The 17700-nt window shown below is 28.2% G+C and overlaps 1 protein-coding gene across 3 annotated transcripts in view; it reads right to left on the bottom strand.

The window, feature by feature from the left end:
- LOC129972351 (cyclic nucleotide-gated cation channel beta-3-like) overlaps positions 1 to 17700 on the bottom strand; it is a 102409-nt gene that overhangs the window by 45813 nt on the left and 38896 nt on the right. The window lies entirely within an intron of this gene.

Raw genomic sequence — 17700 nt, 5'->3', positions numbered from 1 at the left:
AAAAATGTTGCAAAGTTAAAAAAAAGAAGATAAATAATTTTTAAATTTCAGATATTGTTAATTTAATACCAGAAGGAATTTTTATTAAAGAGCAGAATTCTATATTTTACTAAGAAAAGAAATATTTTTTTGCAAACAATTATTTTGTTCTGCAACCAAATAGTGGTTTGCATTCAATTATCTATCGTTTGAAACTCTATTCGTGATGAAAAATTCGCAGATTAGAATTTTTAAATGGTAATTAAATAAAAAGTTATTTTGAACTCTGTTATTAAAGTACTATCAATACTCTATTGGCATTGCCCGTGATAAGATGAATGTTAGCGAAATTACAATCAGAAAGATTTAAAATAAAGCTATCAAAAGGAAGTAAAAATGATGTGATATGTATTTAAACAAACCCAATACAGAATTCGCCAGCACCAACCATTCAATCGATTTCAAAAATTATAATTTCATGTGAAAGTTAACAATTTCTAAATCAATAGTGATCATTTGATCATCACCTTGTCCAATTTTCTTGAGAAATCGAAAAAACTCTGTATAACTTTACGTTTTTAGTTATAAAAACCTTGATTGAATTTCCGATAGCCATTGCAAAACACAGAATTTCATTGTTTCATATAAGTGTTTATGATACCAGATATTTTGTTAACGTTTTACCGCCTTTGTATAAGAGATATGTGGGGTCAAAAATATTTCTTTCTATTTTGTAGAACCAAAATTTTTGACTCTAAATATAATAATTTGATTACAATTAAGTGAGATACTTTGCACGGCCGATTTATTGCTGCTAAATTCTGCAAATAACAAATTAATCCATTTTGGTTTTAAATTCAATTTATAATTTAAATTGCATTAATTAAACTTGGTTTTTTTCAATGTAATTAAAGGAAATTTGTTTTCTCAGACTTTTCGCGAAATCAAATACGCATACAATCAAAATTTCTGGGATGTTGCTGAACGGCGATTAATAAATTCGTTAAGATTTTGCGATCACATAAAGAGATTTGAAAATATTTCACGATTCATAGTTAATTCTTAATTTGGCAGAATGCCAAATGAAGAAATAAAATTTCCCCTGATGGATAGTTTGATCAGTGAAATTTTTTTGAACAAATTTGCAAAATAATTAATTAAAAAAATCAATAATGGTTGTTTGACCATTTGTGTTTTAAGTCAGAGAAAAAGGTTCAAATAATCATATAAAAATGTGAAAAAGTTATTGGAAATAGAATGCCGGATGCAGAAATTTTAATTTCATTTTTTAATTTTTCTCTGTAAAATTGGTCAATTTTTAAAATTTCTTAAAATTCAATCAAATAAATAAAGTTAAAAAAATTCACGCATTCCCTGTGATCTTTCGTCCTGTATTTGAATCCTGGTTCGGGCCTGGTTGTTCTTCACCTTGTGTTCTATCTGTGAGGTGTGTGAAAGGGTCTCCCTGTATAAAGGGGTTGTGCAAGCGAGTGTGTTAGTGTCATTTTCATATGAGCTAGAAGTCAGATTTCTGCCCTCGGGTATTCAGGAGTCTTTGCCCTCAAAAGCTACTATATCCCCCTTCCGTAATAGCGCGGACACTACATTCACATCATTAGTTAAAAAAACTTGAAGAAAAATGAAATTATTATAACTTTTTCGTTAAAAGTGACTGAATTAAAAAAAATTATAAATAAGTAAACACAATTGCAGTTTTTTTTCAGATGCGAGTTCGTATTTCAATAGAAGTTACGTAAAATTAAAGTAAAACGTTTACCTTACATTTTAAAGAAATAATAAATAAATAATTTTCTTTTACATTTATAAAATTTTCGTTTCAAAACTAATTCATTTACATTTTAATGCCTTCTTTTATAAATACAGAAGAAAAGCATCTGATATTTTGTCTTAATATAATTGAAAAATCAAACGATAAATTCTTAATTTTTGTTATAAAATGTTATTTTCTACATTTAGTTGAATGAAGAATAAATACAAACTAAAGTTAACTTCTTAAACATGTTTAAAAAGCAGGCAATTAATTTTTAGTTCTTAATTTAAATTGAAGAATTGATTTTATGGGTTCTGATTTGACAGCATACTAAATCTTTTATCGAAGAAGTTTTATTTCTTCATTAACTGGATCAGCGAAAAAAAAATCATGCAACTCATGTGAAAAATACATAATCGAAAATCAAGCAAGGAAAATATTTTAATCGTTATTGTTTCAGTTTTAAATTTTTTGGAAAAAATCACTTGACTACTTGAGTTGAATAGTATAAAATAAAAATTTCTTTTGTAATAATAAGATCTAATTTATTAAAAGTAGATTGATGAAAAAAAATCAATACAGTTAACTAAATTAAGTGATTATTTAAGTAACTATATTAATACAATTAACATAGTTGGCAAAAGCTAGTCTCCGAATGTGGCTATTTTATAGTTAAATGAAAAAAAAAATAATATCCTGACAAACAAACTGGCAAAAAATAATTATATATAATATAAATATATCTTAAAAATTTAAAACATTTTTTCCATCGAAATGTTTTATTTTTAAAGCGGTAATAATGTCTGTTTTCGAAATAGCTTATTAAACGTATTAAATTTTTTTCATATCTATTTAAAAAAATTCTTTTCTAAATAAATAAAACGTCAGCATCAAAAATGTTCATTAAAAAAACCTTTTACTTCTTATAAAAAGTTCATGAATTTTAGCATTAATTAACGAATGTATTCTTGCTTTATTTCAACAATACAGTAATCTCTTGCTCAAGAAATTTTTTCAAAGGTAATCTTTAAAGCTTATCTTTTAGAGACACGGTTTAATGAGCATGAAAGTTCTAATTAAGACTCATTTTAGAACTCAGCAGCTTCAACTTTTACTTCAGGTTTAATTTTCTGATAAGACTTTAAACTTTTTAAAAACTGTACTTGTTTACAACAATGTAACCGTAAACCTAACAAGTCACAGAAAAAAAAATGCAAATTGCATGAAACCACAGAAGATTTTAACCAGATCTGCAAACGATTTAAAGACTTTTTTCCACTGTCAAAATAAGAAAAGTTTTTTTTATGGCTTCAAAATAACATTATGTTTTCGTAAGTTCTCATCAAAATAATTTTTTTTTTATTTTGATGTTTTTGTTTCTTTTTACTAGAAAATTTCCTTTTAAAAAATTAAATCCCTTGAAACTTCAGTTCGATTATTAAGAACATCATAATTTATTCTTTCCTTGATTTCTAGAACATCATTTTTATTCATATTTTATTAAAGATTATTTTATTTTGACTACAGAATTATTTTTTTTTTGAATTAAGTCTCCTTGTGAAAAAAAAAAATCATTTTCTTTGCAGAGTAAATGTTTACTTTGAAATCCTAAATCTTTTGAAAATTCAGTTCGGTTATTAAAAATATTACATTTTCTGTTTTTGCAATAGTGCTTTTATGGATTATTTTATTAAAGATTATTTTCTTTTACTATGGAAATAATAATATTTGCTTTAAGTTTCCTTTCAAAGAAAATTTTAATGCTAATTTTAAGAGAAAAGTTTCATTTGAAAGATCTAAATCTTTTCCAAATTCTGCTCTATTATTGAAAATGTTTGAATTTCACTTTTTTACATTTTACAGAATGATTTTGTTTTTATTTTATTAATTTAATTCATTAAATAGCATAAATTAGTAAGATGAATCAATACTATGTGATACTGTTAACTTTTTAATAAATATCTAACATTAAATACTAAGACAATAATGAAATTTATAGAAAGAAGCATCAATAGTCTAATAATTTTAACTTTCAACATTTTAAATTGCAAATTTAATAATATACTATACATAAATAATAAATGTTTCATAATGAATTACGTGCCGAATTTAATATTTAACATTTTTATTAATTGGAGAAGAAAAAACTTTATAAATAAATGACATAACTAAAAGCGTGCAACAGACCCCCTTACACGATGGTTCTTCAGTGGAATCGGGTCTCGAACCTGAAACTCTACGTGAGAGCTACTACATAAGACGAGAACTTACCACCAAGCCACCGCGGCCCATGATACTCGAAACAATATGCTATGTTATAGCATTCATTTTACAGTTTATATATGATTATTGATATTTTTATACTTAAACTCAATTTTACCATGGTGAATTCGGGTGGCGCATTGTCCTCATGAGAGCAGATAGAAAAAGGCCCTAATTGTTAGTTATAAAAAAATGTTTCTTTTCCGTGTAAAATCGGGTTTTCACGTGAAAGACACCTATATATAGATAAACTTAAAAAGCAAAAATATTAAATATAAATACATAAGTAAAAACATAAAGCGTGACTCGAACGAAGTATAAGCAACGCACATGTTGTTCTGATCACTAAATTACATTGCACTCACACTTTAAAGCGGAAGTTGAAGATACTTCTTCTAATAGTTGGTAATAATTTTTTTTTTTCAGAAAATCACTTTTTTTCAGGAAAGACAATTTTATAGAAAAACTTAAAAAGCAAAACCTTATCTAAATGCAAAAGTTGATCGAATCATTAAAACCACTTCCAAGATACACGAAATAAATAAATTTATATATATACAAGAATTGCTCGTTTAAAGTTTATAAGATAAAGTACATAAAATTCAAGGTATCCATTCAAATCGTAGTACAATAGCTAATTTATAAACAATTATAGAAATATATTCGCTTTTAACTGGAATTTTTTTTAAATTGATATAAGTAATAATATTTTATGTTGTTTGAGTCATTAGAGGCACTGATGAAGAAATTACAATATCTTATTTTTTTATACATTTTCGTAGTTCTGTCAATCCCACCCATGAAGAATATTTTTGACACACAAAATTATTAATAAAAAAAGTTCACTAACTCTTCAACGGAAATTGACTTAATTATGAAGATTTCAATCTGAAATTCATCGAAATCTGAAAATCAACTTTTTTACTAATTACTTTTGCCTTGTTTTACTTCATAAAGAGAAATCATTACTTAGATGAAGATTCCACCAAAAAAAACTACAGGTACATTAATTTCCTTTTATGGAACTAGATAAAGTAGTAATAGGAAGTATTATTACTTAAGAATAAATCTTCAATTTTAAGATACGAAAAAATTTCACTCCATCACTAAATTTCAAATTATCAGTTTATATGGAAACATCCGATTGCTAGAAATAAATTACTAACACCAAATAATATGACTAAATTTAAAAAAGAACAAATTAAAAATAATAATTGCATTTAAAGAATAATCAAATAAATTAATGAATATACAGCTGTTTGAAATTTATGAAAAATGAAAATACATTTGCCTGAAATTTATGAAAACTATAATCGATTTGACAAACGATTTTTTTTGTGCCTTTTATTGAAATTTTAAAATGCGTTTTACTGTAATCACATTTTCTGGGAGGTAAAAGCATCCGTATAACTTCACTGTTTTTTCGATATTTCCACTTAATATTGATTAATCATTCATTTTATTTTTTTGTTCTTTTAATAACTGAAAGGATTTTTTTATGAGAAAAAAGTCGTTTGTTAAATCTTTATTTTTATTAATTGTTTTTAACTTTATTTAGCTCATTGATTTCCAATTGTTTATTTCCTTTTATTATATCGTTTTATTTTCTTTCACTCAGTTTTTTTTAATGATTGGACATTTCACTATTATGATTTTAATAAAATAATTAATTTTTTTAAGCAAATATTTTCTCTCATTTGCTGAGCTATCAATTTAATTGATTTTTTTGATTTATCTACTTTCAACTAATTACGAACTTTATCTATTTGCTTTAATTATGTCGATTTTCATAAAAATCATTATCATACAGTAGTTTTCAATTGCCTTTTTTTAACTCGATTCTAAAATAAACATTATAAAAAGTAAAATACATTGTGGAAATTCAACTGCTTTTGTAATTACTTTTGAATTCAGTTCATTTTGATTAACCCACTGTCTGGAAATTTTTTTTAAAAATTTCATTCCGTTATAGAAAATCACATGGTATTTTCTAGAAAGATAATTTTTAAAAAAAATTAATGTGAATCTAATGCAATTGCAATTGTATCATTGAATTTAACAGTAATTAATTGAATTTAACAGTAATATAGAGCCGATGATAAATGGCGTAGCAAATGATGTAAGTGCAATAATTATGTATTTGATGTTTAGAAATAAAATTATTATTGAATCTTTTTTTTATTGGGAAGCAGTAAAATAATGTACCCTTTGAGGGCGTTGTGCAGCGATCGTTTTGATTAATACGAAATAGAATAGAACAAAGTATTTTTTTCAGTTGAGAGGATAGGGTTCATTTTAGCTGAATAAAAGGAAAATCATTTGGTTTCTTGTAATAAAACTAAGGATAAAATTCATTTTTATAACAATTTTTTGCTGCCGAACGAAGGTAAAACTTACTGCAGTTATTCTAAATGAATATAGCGACGAAATAGAGATTTAAATTGCCTTCCTTTCTTTTCTCTCTTATAAAATAAAATATGAATGGTGTGAAATATATTCTTGTAGCAATTGTTTTGTGGTAGAATTGGCCTTCAATGTTAGATAATCGAATATTGAAGACTCAATTCTATCGAAACTCATTCGTGTTTGGGTCTGATAAATGTCAAATATAATGTTGCATGTTAAGCATAAGTAATATAACGTGGAAATTTGGAGATCTCGAGTATGTGCTCTATTGTATCTTCCCGAATGAACTATGAACTAGACGTGGATATGGCGAGTCAAATTAAGTTGCAATACTTTATGAATGCTCTTAAGTCTCTTTATCCGGCTTTAAAATATCCAGTATTCCGAGTAGTAACAAAGGCAGGCAGGTAAGTGACATTATAAAGATTATACTGTTAATAGTGCTAAAAATTCCAAGACGATTCATCATTGAGGTACTGAATTTTATTTCATTTTTTGTTAAGTCAATAAAAAATTTACTTTTGTGCGAATATTTTAATTCAATAATTAAAAGGATAAAATTTGTTGTTAGCATATTTGTAAAGTTCGAAGAACAATCAAGTGCTCTAAACCGTTTTGACCTCTATGGTTTTGAATATTCTGACATTTTTTCATGCTTGTATAAGTCAGAGTTTTATGTGGTTACTTTATCATGACAACTAAAAGAGAATTAGTTGTTGTCTCAGCGGAAAACCTAGAGAAATATCCAACCGAGGTTTATCATAAGACATGACTAATTTTTATTCAAATACATTGAGTAACAAGTGGAAGGCGTGATGGTTTAGAGGAATCAATGTAATATAGCAAGAAAAAATATCGAATTTTTTAATGTAACGCACTAACACGTAAAAAAATTAATTATCATATTTTTTAATGCTGTTTCATATTTTCAATTAAAAATTGTCCATTTATTATTATAAAAACCTCCCTTCATTTTTTTGCATCCTCGTAAAAGACTGCTCAGTTTTTTTTAATTGCATCTAAGATACTAGTGACGTAATAAAATAACAAAGATATCTTATAAATGAGAACACATTTGCAATTTATAATGTGAATTCAGTATTTCGTGACAGATTGCAATTTTTTCAGATATTTCGTATATCATTTTTTAGAAATTAGAACAGAAATTGTATTGGATGTAGTTATTTTTGCAAAGACAGTAAACAGTTACCCATGAGCAAAGACTGTATTTGGTAAATAGAAAAATAGGTGAAATATCTCACTCACCTTCCCCCTTTCACGTACAAAAAGAAAAAAAAATGTTCCTTCTTTTGATAAATTTTTGGCGAATGAATATCATGCTAAATTTTATCTCTCTAGATGAATACAGATTTTAGTTATGATAGTCATAGTGAGATAAATACATTTCCAACAATATGCTTTTGAAATTCAAGTTTTGGAAAGTGGAAAGTCATCAAAATCTGGAGGAGGAATTTTTTGATAATTACAATACTTTCTTTTTTTTACGTAGAATACTATCTCGTATACGTAGTATAGAGCATGCATAGTAATTATCAAATAATTCAAACCATTCTTAGTAATTATCAAATAATTTTGACGAATCTCCACGTTTTAGTTTTCTCTTTGTTCGAAAAACACATTTTTGGAAAATGTCTATCTGTCTGTTTATGACAGAGGTAACTATAAAACGTTTTGAGCTAGACAGATGAAATTTATGAAATTTGATATACGCTCTTTACACCAAATTTGCAGATTTTCATCAAATCTGCTCACAGGAAATTCATTTTTCCGGTTTCTCTAAAATAAGTTAACATGATTATTACAAAATGAAAAGGACTACATATATAAGATTCTGTACCCAGATTTAATATTTATAGTGAAGATAATTATCAAATTTTGAGCCAAATCCAAAAATAGGTTGATTGTCTTTCGGTCTGTACTTTCAGAATCATGTAAACACGATAATTACAAAACACAATAACTTAAATATATTAAATTTGGTTTGGGAGTGTGCGTCTTTTAGTGGAATTTTGTTCTTTGTTCAAATCGGTTGAGAAAAACATGTCTAAATCATAAATTTTATTTTCTTACATTATTAATGGTATGCCAGGGATTAATCGTCAAAAAGCAAACCACATGATTGATTCAATAAAAATGCTAAATTCACACCAAAGTTTAATATTTCGAAACTATTGTAAGCCAATGCCATGTAAGGCGTTCTCTGGCATGACAAGTTTATTAAAGAGTATACTTGTGAAGACCACTTCCACTTGTTATTGTATACAAGTATGAAAAATGTAAATAAATATTACAAAGCTTCTTTAAACCTAGAATCATCTATGATGTTTTAATTTTTCTTTTTAATTAAATCGTAAACAAATATTTTTTTTCTTTTAACTTAAACTGAATTTACTATTTCATAATCCGTAGAAAAAATAAACTCCTATGCATTTATAATTTGCTTATTTTGTAGACTTTATATTAAATAGAGAAAATGGGATGTTGACTAGAAAAATTAATAAGGTTATGAAAGAATCATAACTTGGTACATGAGTATTTAAAATAAAAGGTTTTCCCCCTTTTTATTATTTAAAATCTGATATTTCCATTTATTTGTCATTGGTAATCTGGTTAAAACGGAATAAATTAAATTCAACTGTGCAATAAACGGCTTATTTTGCCCATGACTGCGGCAGAAGTGATTATATGAGAAAACTGTTTTCCTCTGATTTATTTTCTGAACTCAAATACTGATTGATAAATTCAATTCAATCGTGCAATAAACGGCTTATTTTGCCCATGATTGCGGCAGAAGTGATTATATGAGAAAACTGTTTTCCTCTGATTTATTTTCTGAACTCAAATACTGATTGATAAATTCAATTCAATCGTGCAATAAACGGCTTATTTTGCCCATGACTGCGGCAGAAGTGATTATATGAGAAAACTGTTTTCCTCTGATTTATTTTCTGAACTCAAATACTGATTGATAAATTCAATTCAATCGTGCAATAAACGGCTTATTTTGCCCATGATTGCGGCAGAAGTGATTATATGAGAAAACTGTTTTCCTCTGATTTATTTTCTGAACTCAAATACTGATTGATAAATTCAATTCAATCGTGCAATAAACGGCTTATTTTGCCCATGACTGCGGCAGAAGTGATTATATGAGAAAACTGTTTTCCTCTGATTTATTTTCTGAACTCAAATACTGATTGATAAATTCAATTCAATCGTGCAATAAACGGCTTATTTTGCCCATGATTGCGGCAGAAGTGATTATACGAGAAAACTGTTTTTTTCTGATCAATTTTTGAACTCAAATACTGATTGATAAATTCAATTCAATCGTGCAATAAACGGCTTATTTTGCCCATGACTGCATCAGAAGTGATTATATGAGAAAACTGTTTTCCTCTAATTTATTTTCTGAACTGAAATACTGATTGACAATTCAGGAGAAAAACTAAGGACAAAGAATAAATTTTGAAGAGCAGTTTAAAAAATATATCTAGTGCGCGATTTTTGGGATTTTTTTCGGTAATTAATTGTTAGCATACAGTTAATACACAAGTAATAGAAAATGAAATATATATTTTGACATCTTTTCTTCCGATCAATTGAAACAAGATTTTGATAGTCACTAAATCATATACCGAATTTCCTTTATTTAAGGTAGGTTAAAAAGTCGATATTTTTTGCGAAACTATGAATTTTTTTTATTTAATATTCCTAATGTTTGAGCAGGTTTTTTTTTACAAAATCATTAGAATTTTTGTTCTAAATCTATTTGAATAAATTTTTTGAAGTTACATTGATTTTTGAATTTGCATTTACACACGTTTTAATCCATTTTACATTTTTACTTTGCATTTTCTCAAATTTTAATCTTTGGTAGAATATACCTTTGAAAAATTTCATAAATTAAAATCTAATGTGTATTTTTTTGTTCAAATTTGATATAATAATTTCTCAATATGTTCTGCACTTACTGAATTAGAGAATAAGTAATCTATTCATTTAGAAACATTTTACAGTCGTTTTAGTGCCTCACAAAGTTAAAAAAATTTAAAATTTCGTGTTATTTATCAGTTGAATCCCAATATTTAAAGAATAGATAGAAATACAGCTTATTTTTTAGTTCAGGAGCTAGGTAGTATATGCCTTAAGCTGTCTACAAAACTTTTTAGCAAGTCATTTGGAAAATTTCTAAATTGAATTCTTTATACATCTTTTTCATAATTTCAGCCTTTTATACCTTTTTTATCATGTGAGAACATGATATTGTCTTCCTTTTGAGTTTTTGGCGCCTCAAAATGTGAAGGCAGCAAATTGACTATTTATCCCTTTTTTTATTTTGGAGTCGGCTTTCACACTATAGCTTTTGAAATATCTATCGTCTGATAATGTAGTTTTATTTTGGAGTCGGCTTTCACAGTACAGTTTCTCCATTATCTATCTTCTGCTAATGTAGTATTTCCTTTGGAAATCACAGTGTTATTGCCTAACTCTCGAGTTAGGCAATAACACTGTGATATCCAATAACACTGAACAATAAGGTTAAGTTAGGCAATAACACTGAACAAGTTAAAATATTGTTTGTTTAATCGATAAAGATTGTTTTTCAGGTGTAGTTTCAACTAATTAAAATAGAGTTATTAGAATATATATATATATATATATATATATATATATATATATATATATATATATATATATATATATATATCAAACTGGTTAATGACTTAAATTAATTAAAACAAATAGTAACTTAAAAATAATAATGTTCTCACATGATAAATTGAAATTTGCGATAGTAGATTTAATGATTTATTTATTTATTTATACTTCTTTTGTAGTCGAAATAAGGCTCTTTTTCCAATTTTTAAAAATTTTTTTCCTCTTAATCGATACACTTTAATTTTATAGATGTTTTTTTACAGTCCTTTTTAATGCAAAATAATTATTTTCAAACTTGTATCAAAAAATTCTCCTCGAACGTAATCACATATGATTGTATTTACATGTATATGAAAGCACAACCTGATAGATGATCAATCCTATGAAGGATTTGATTCCAAATTTGGAAGAATTATCTGCACTTTATATTTAAAAAAAACCCAAATTTTATGTACCAAATTTTATTTATCTAACTTTTTGGTTATGTAATTATCATGTTAAATTAAAGTGGGACAACTAGGCAGACAGATTTCCACAAAATGAATTTCTTTCAAAATTTGAAAGAAATTTATGAATTTAGTGTGAATATCATACACCAAATTTCATCAGTCGAGCTGGAAGCATTTTTGAGTTGCTCTATTTATAGACAGACATAATTCCTCTATCGTAGGCACAAGCTTCTGAGTAAGTGATGTAGTTTAATAGATACCACAGGTTTTCACTTGTGGTTGATTACTGTACATTACTAAAGGGGTGTGAAAACGATGTAAGATGGAGCATCTGAATCAAAAAGTAATAAAAAATAAACTTAAACGTAACTATTGATATTAATTTCCTTACAAACGTTTTATTGATCTATCTTAACAGCAAATTTTTAATTATAGTTTTCTTTTTATAAAAAAATGTTGCTTAAACAAATAAAGATGATAAAAAATTAAAATGAAATCTACGATTGCAAATTTTAAGTTATCGTGTGAGAACATTATTATTTTTAAGTCATTATTTGTCTTAATTAATTTAAGTCATTAACTTGTTTAAACCGGTTTGAAACAATCACGTGACTTCTCTATCGGTCTCTCTCTCTCTCTCTCTCTCTCTCTCTCTCTCTCTCTCTCTCTCTCTCTCTCTCTCTCTCTCTCTCTCTCTCTCTCTCTCTCTCTCTCTCTCTCTCTCTCTCTCTCTCTCTCTCTCTCTCTCTCTCTCTCTCTCTCTCTCTCTCTCTCTCTCTCTCTCTCTCTCTCTCTCTCTCTCTATATATATATATATATATATATATATATATATATATATATATATATATATATATATATATATAATGATAATTTTTTTAAACTTCCATTCTCAATTTTTCTAGCTGGCAAACAAAGTTTTGGAGCTCGACCGATTTCGAGATGAAATAACAGCTATGATGTCATAGTCCTACGTCAACCTTTTAAAAATGCATCTGCTGTCAAAGAAGCATACGTAATAATAAAGAAAATTCGGTAAAAGCAGGTCAACCTTTTGAAAACGCATCTGCTTTCAAAGAAGCATACATCATAATAATGCAATACTGGTAAAAGCAGGTAAAAAAATATATGCGATTAAAAGATGATGATGAAAATTGCTATTTATGCTTTATCCATTGCCTACGCGATTTCAAGCTTAAATCCTACCCCCCAACCAAAACAACATCATGTTTTCACATGATAAAAATGCTGCAGGTCGTAGAAGATGAGTCCAGATAATTTATTCGTTTAGTTTTATTTTGGAAAATAAATGTATGTATATTAAATTTATTGAAAATCGAAAAGGATGAATTATATGCAACAAAAATGTACAAAAAATTATATAAATTCTGTATAAAAAACAAGAATCGAATGATAATTAAAAATGACATAATTTCAAAGCTCTATCCTAAACTATTAATATTCTATCCAATTTTATTGAAGGCAAGGATAAAAAGGCAGAATACTTCGTGAATGAATACACAGCGATATCCATACACATACATCCCCAAATCAAATGAAAATGTTTATTATTCTTTATGACTGATTTAAAGAATAATCTATCCTTTGATCATTGATCTTCCTCTAATTAATTTAATCGTGCTCTGAATTTTTCTATTGTAAAAGAGTTAATTAGTCTTTCATTTCTTAAAGGAGGAATCAATCAGGATAAATGTTGGAGATGATTATCAACTAACTCATTATGAACTTCCGCTATTTCTGAGTGGGATTATTAATTGTGAAAATGCTTTATTTTATGACGCTCTTTTTGCTTTTATTTATGATATCAAGAACTGTTCGTATTAATGGATGATTCAGACAATTATGTGAAAGGATTTCTTTAATAAAATTAATTAAACTAATCACATAGAAAATTAAAACACCCGGGATGATTAATTTAAAATAAATCGATCTTAAATAGGGCATTTAAATTATTAGCAAACAGTCTTGTTTTTGTTATTATGACTTAATGGCACTTTACAAGCCCACTGACAATTACCTGTCAGCGATTTAAGCCGAGTGAGCGCCTATTGTTTTTTCAGTAGCGCCAATTAGGGGCAAGAGTATGACTCAGCTACTTCATGCGTCACTTTCGCGTGCATATCCCCTTTTTACTCGGGCACCACATGATAGCACCACATGATATTTTTATTTTTTATTTTTCTAAGGTTGAAATTGTCTTTTCATTGTTTCCTTTTTGAGGCCATTAATCAGATAAAAGAAAATTCGCTACGAACTTTAAAAGGGTTTCATAAAAACGACTTTAAGGCATATTTTGGTGAGTGGAAAGAACGTTGGAAGAAGTGCATTACAGTTGGTGAAGATTATTTTGAAAGAGGTGCAATAAATTTTGATCAATAAATTAATATCTTTTGTTTTATGATCAGGTATTGCATCATTACAAGTATTTTTGGTTTACAATAATATATGCTTTTCCGATATTTTTCTTCAAATTCTATGGATGGTTAACAATTGACTCACTCAGTTGTCTCCAAGTGACCTTTATACGGCAATTTTCCCTACTGTATGCTCCCTATGTATACGGCAATGTATACTACTGTATATACTATAATATATCTGCAAAATCATGTGGCAAATAAAATTTGGGCGACCCTACTTGAAACACAAGATTTTATTAGAATGGCTTAGAGGGGATTTGCAAAATTTGGTCAATTTTTTTTGTGTGTATAGGGAAAGTATTGTTATTCTCAAAACATTCGAGCTCGAAATTTTACTGAATATTCAAATATTACATTTCTCTAATTTCAAAAACAAAAACAAAAAACTAAAAAAATTATTAGCTTAATTTTGAACACATTAATACAAAACAAAAAGACCTATGTAATTGCTATTTTTCATTCTATATTTAAACTGAAATTTTAGATATATATCAAATTATTGAAAAAAATTCATCTTCTGGAAATCTCTCTCCTATGCACTCGTGAACACAATTGCTTTAAAACGTTGCACTCGTATAGATAAAATATTTCATATGGGTTGTTTTTTAATCTTAAATCTGAATAAAAATTTGGAGCAAAACTGTCAATGGGTCGACTATCTAATCGTTTTTTGTACGTGTGTATGTGACTATGGAAACAGCTAAATCTAAATAAATTAAATTTGGCATGAATTCAGAATTAAAGACAGTAAACTGACGTTAAATGTGAGTAGGCAGTTTGTTTATATGTCTGTGTGCATTTGAACACGAAACCTATAAATCACGATAAACTAAAACTGTATCTAATTTTCCCATCAAATTTCAAATCTGTTATAAATGTAAACACATTCGTTCAGAAGAGCGCAATCAACCATATTCTCTTTATTATATTATTAACTCAAACGGCCGGCATCCTGGCATGGGGAAGCGCGTCTTCCCCGTGATCTGGGCGTCCGGGTTCGAATCCCGGTTCGGACATGGTTGTTCTTCATCTATGTTCTATCTGTGAGGTGTGTGAATGTGCCTCCCTGTAAAAAGGTGTTTTGCAAGCGAATGTGTGTGTGTCATCTGCATATGAGCTAGAAGTCAGACTTCTGCTCTCGGGTGCTCAGGGGTCTTTACCCTCATAAGCTACTGCACCCCCTTTCCGTGATAACGCGGACACGACACCATCATCATCATTAGCTCAAACATAAAATTATAAATACGGTGTTAATTTAAGATAAAGTAGTGGGTATAATGCTCTATCTAGCTGAAAACAAGATTGATTCAAGTTAAAAATAAATATAGTACACTCCAGAGTATCCGGCCTAATGTGGCGGAAGAGCAGGCCACATAACAAAAAAGCCGGATAGGCCGGACTCATTTCTTTGTCCACCAATACCAGAAGACATATACCAAAATTCATTGTTATAATACTTATTTTCTCCCTTCTTATTGAGTATTAAGCTCTTCATTCATCTCAAGCCACGTAAAATGTGAACGCGGCCCGAAGAAGCAGTTCCCGTTTTTGCTATTACACCAGAGTCTAATCACTGTATAGAGTGAAATTTCTTCTTCATAGTCACTACAATTTTTTATCGGTTATCTCCCATTTTGGAATTTTTACTATGATAAACTTAAAAAAAACATTAAGAAATGCCATAAGAACAATTTACGAATAATGTACGTACTGTACAATTATAATCAGAAATAGTGGCAACAATTGAGATCCGTTACACACTAACAAAACAATGACCAACGAACTGCTATTTTCCTGTCACAACTTGTATTTTGCACACGACACATAGAAGGATCGTGGTAGATGCCCGCTTCCAATGTCTTGGCAATGTTGCCAATGCAAAACCTTGCCTTCTTCATTTAATTACGACTAAAGAAAACTAGACCGGATTGTACGAAAGCCGGATAATTGCCAACTGGATAGTCGGACGTTCACTCTACGTAAAATAACTGTCGAAAATTAATAACTTACCACTTAAACTTTATTTATTGCTCTAGAATTACCATTAGTAGAGAAAATTATTAAATGTTGCAAAAGGAAAACTGACAGGCTTATGTTTAAGTTTAATGCACGGTTACAGAGTATTTGGCTTAAAATGTTTACATTCTCTATCATATTATATTTCCATTTACCTGTCATGAGTAATCCTGTTTATATCGGATCAATTAGACTGAGCTGTGCAATAAGCGGCTTATTTTGTCCATGCTTGCGGTAGCATGATTATAGGAGAAAGAGCTTTTCCTCTGATTTATCTCCCTTTTCCGAGCCTATTTCTTAAATATAAGCTTCTGAACCTTTGAGGCAATTTAAACGTCACACAGTTTTGGTGGTAGTTGTGGTTGATTATAATGGATTGCATGTAATGCCAGGCAAAAGCGATACAACTCAAACAAAGTGTGTAGATTGACTATACTTTCTGTAACTTCATTATGAGGTAGATGAAAATTATAGATGTGTTTCAGGAACAATTATTTAATTATTTTCTAAGTTCCACATTTCACAAGACAAAACAAACACTAACACGGAAATACATGACACTCACTTTGAATACATTCTAATAATGACCCCAAGAAGGATCATGGGAAATATACCTTGACGTTAATAAGGTAATGCCACCTGTTTTATCAAAAGAGAAGGTAGCAGAGTTGTGTAACCTCTACAAGTATAAAATCAGAAATTTTTGCTGGTCATAGAAGATGCATTTCTTCATTTAATTTTATTTCCATAAAGAAATACCCGAACTTCTTTTAATTTATTAAAAATAGAAGATAATGCATTATGCTTAGAGGAAATGTATAAAAAACTTAATAATTCAAGTAATGAAATCAAATTCAGAAACATCGTCACAAAGAAAAATGATACAATTATAAGGAATAATCATATACTAATTCACCCTAGTTCTGTTAAGATAATATCGATATTTAGAGAAACTGAGGGCGGAGAAGTGGTAACCCTAACACTCAATTCAAATAAATCTTTAACCATCTTTACAACTGTTTAAAAACAGTGTTTGTTCCTTCATTTTTTGAGCTGTCTTCCAACTGATTTGGTCAAGTTATGAATTTTTTAAATTGCCTCTACGAAAGGGAAAATTAGAATCTAACTAATTAAAAGATCTTTCATTCAAAAGATGACGTTCAATTGACTCATCACTAACTTCCGACATTTCTCAGAGAAACTTATTAATTACTAGCCGCCTTTGGCGACCAGCCGGTTCGCCAATCTTAATGCTCGTTAAAATTTTAATAGTTAAATATTTTATGTAATTCCTACTTTAATAGCTTCTTCATTAAAATATTTCAAAATTTCAAATTTCAATTCACTCATAATATTATAAAGACCTTCAGTCATAACGTAATCTGTATCTCTCTAATTTTCTGTTAGCTCCCGTAGAATGTAGGCTTTAAATTAAAGTGGAAAGAATGAATCTGCAATTAATATAATAATATTTTTTACTGAAACGAAGCATTTTTTTTAATAATATGATTACTGATAATAGAGTCACTGAGCGTTTAAACTTTATGGGCACTAAAGAATATCTTTCTTAATTTATGTATTATCTTAAGAATTTGTCAACAAAATTTTCTGATTCATCATGAACAGATCGATTCATTAACAATGTTTCATTTTAAATGCATCAAACACTAAGAAAATAAAATGAATCGTTTAAAAT

The sequence above is a fragment of the Argiope bruennichi genome, chromosome 6 (genome assembly GCF_947563725.1).
Source record: "Argiope bruennichi chromosome 6, qqArgBrue1.1, whole genome shotgun sequence".
Classification (NCBI taxonomy): domain Eukaryota; kingdom Metazoa; phylum Arthropoda; class Arachnida; order Araneae; family Araneidae; genus Argiope; species Argiope bruennichi.
The sequence above is the reverse complement of the archived record's forward strand: the minus strand, read 5'-3'. Positions and strand labels throughout refer to the sequence as shown.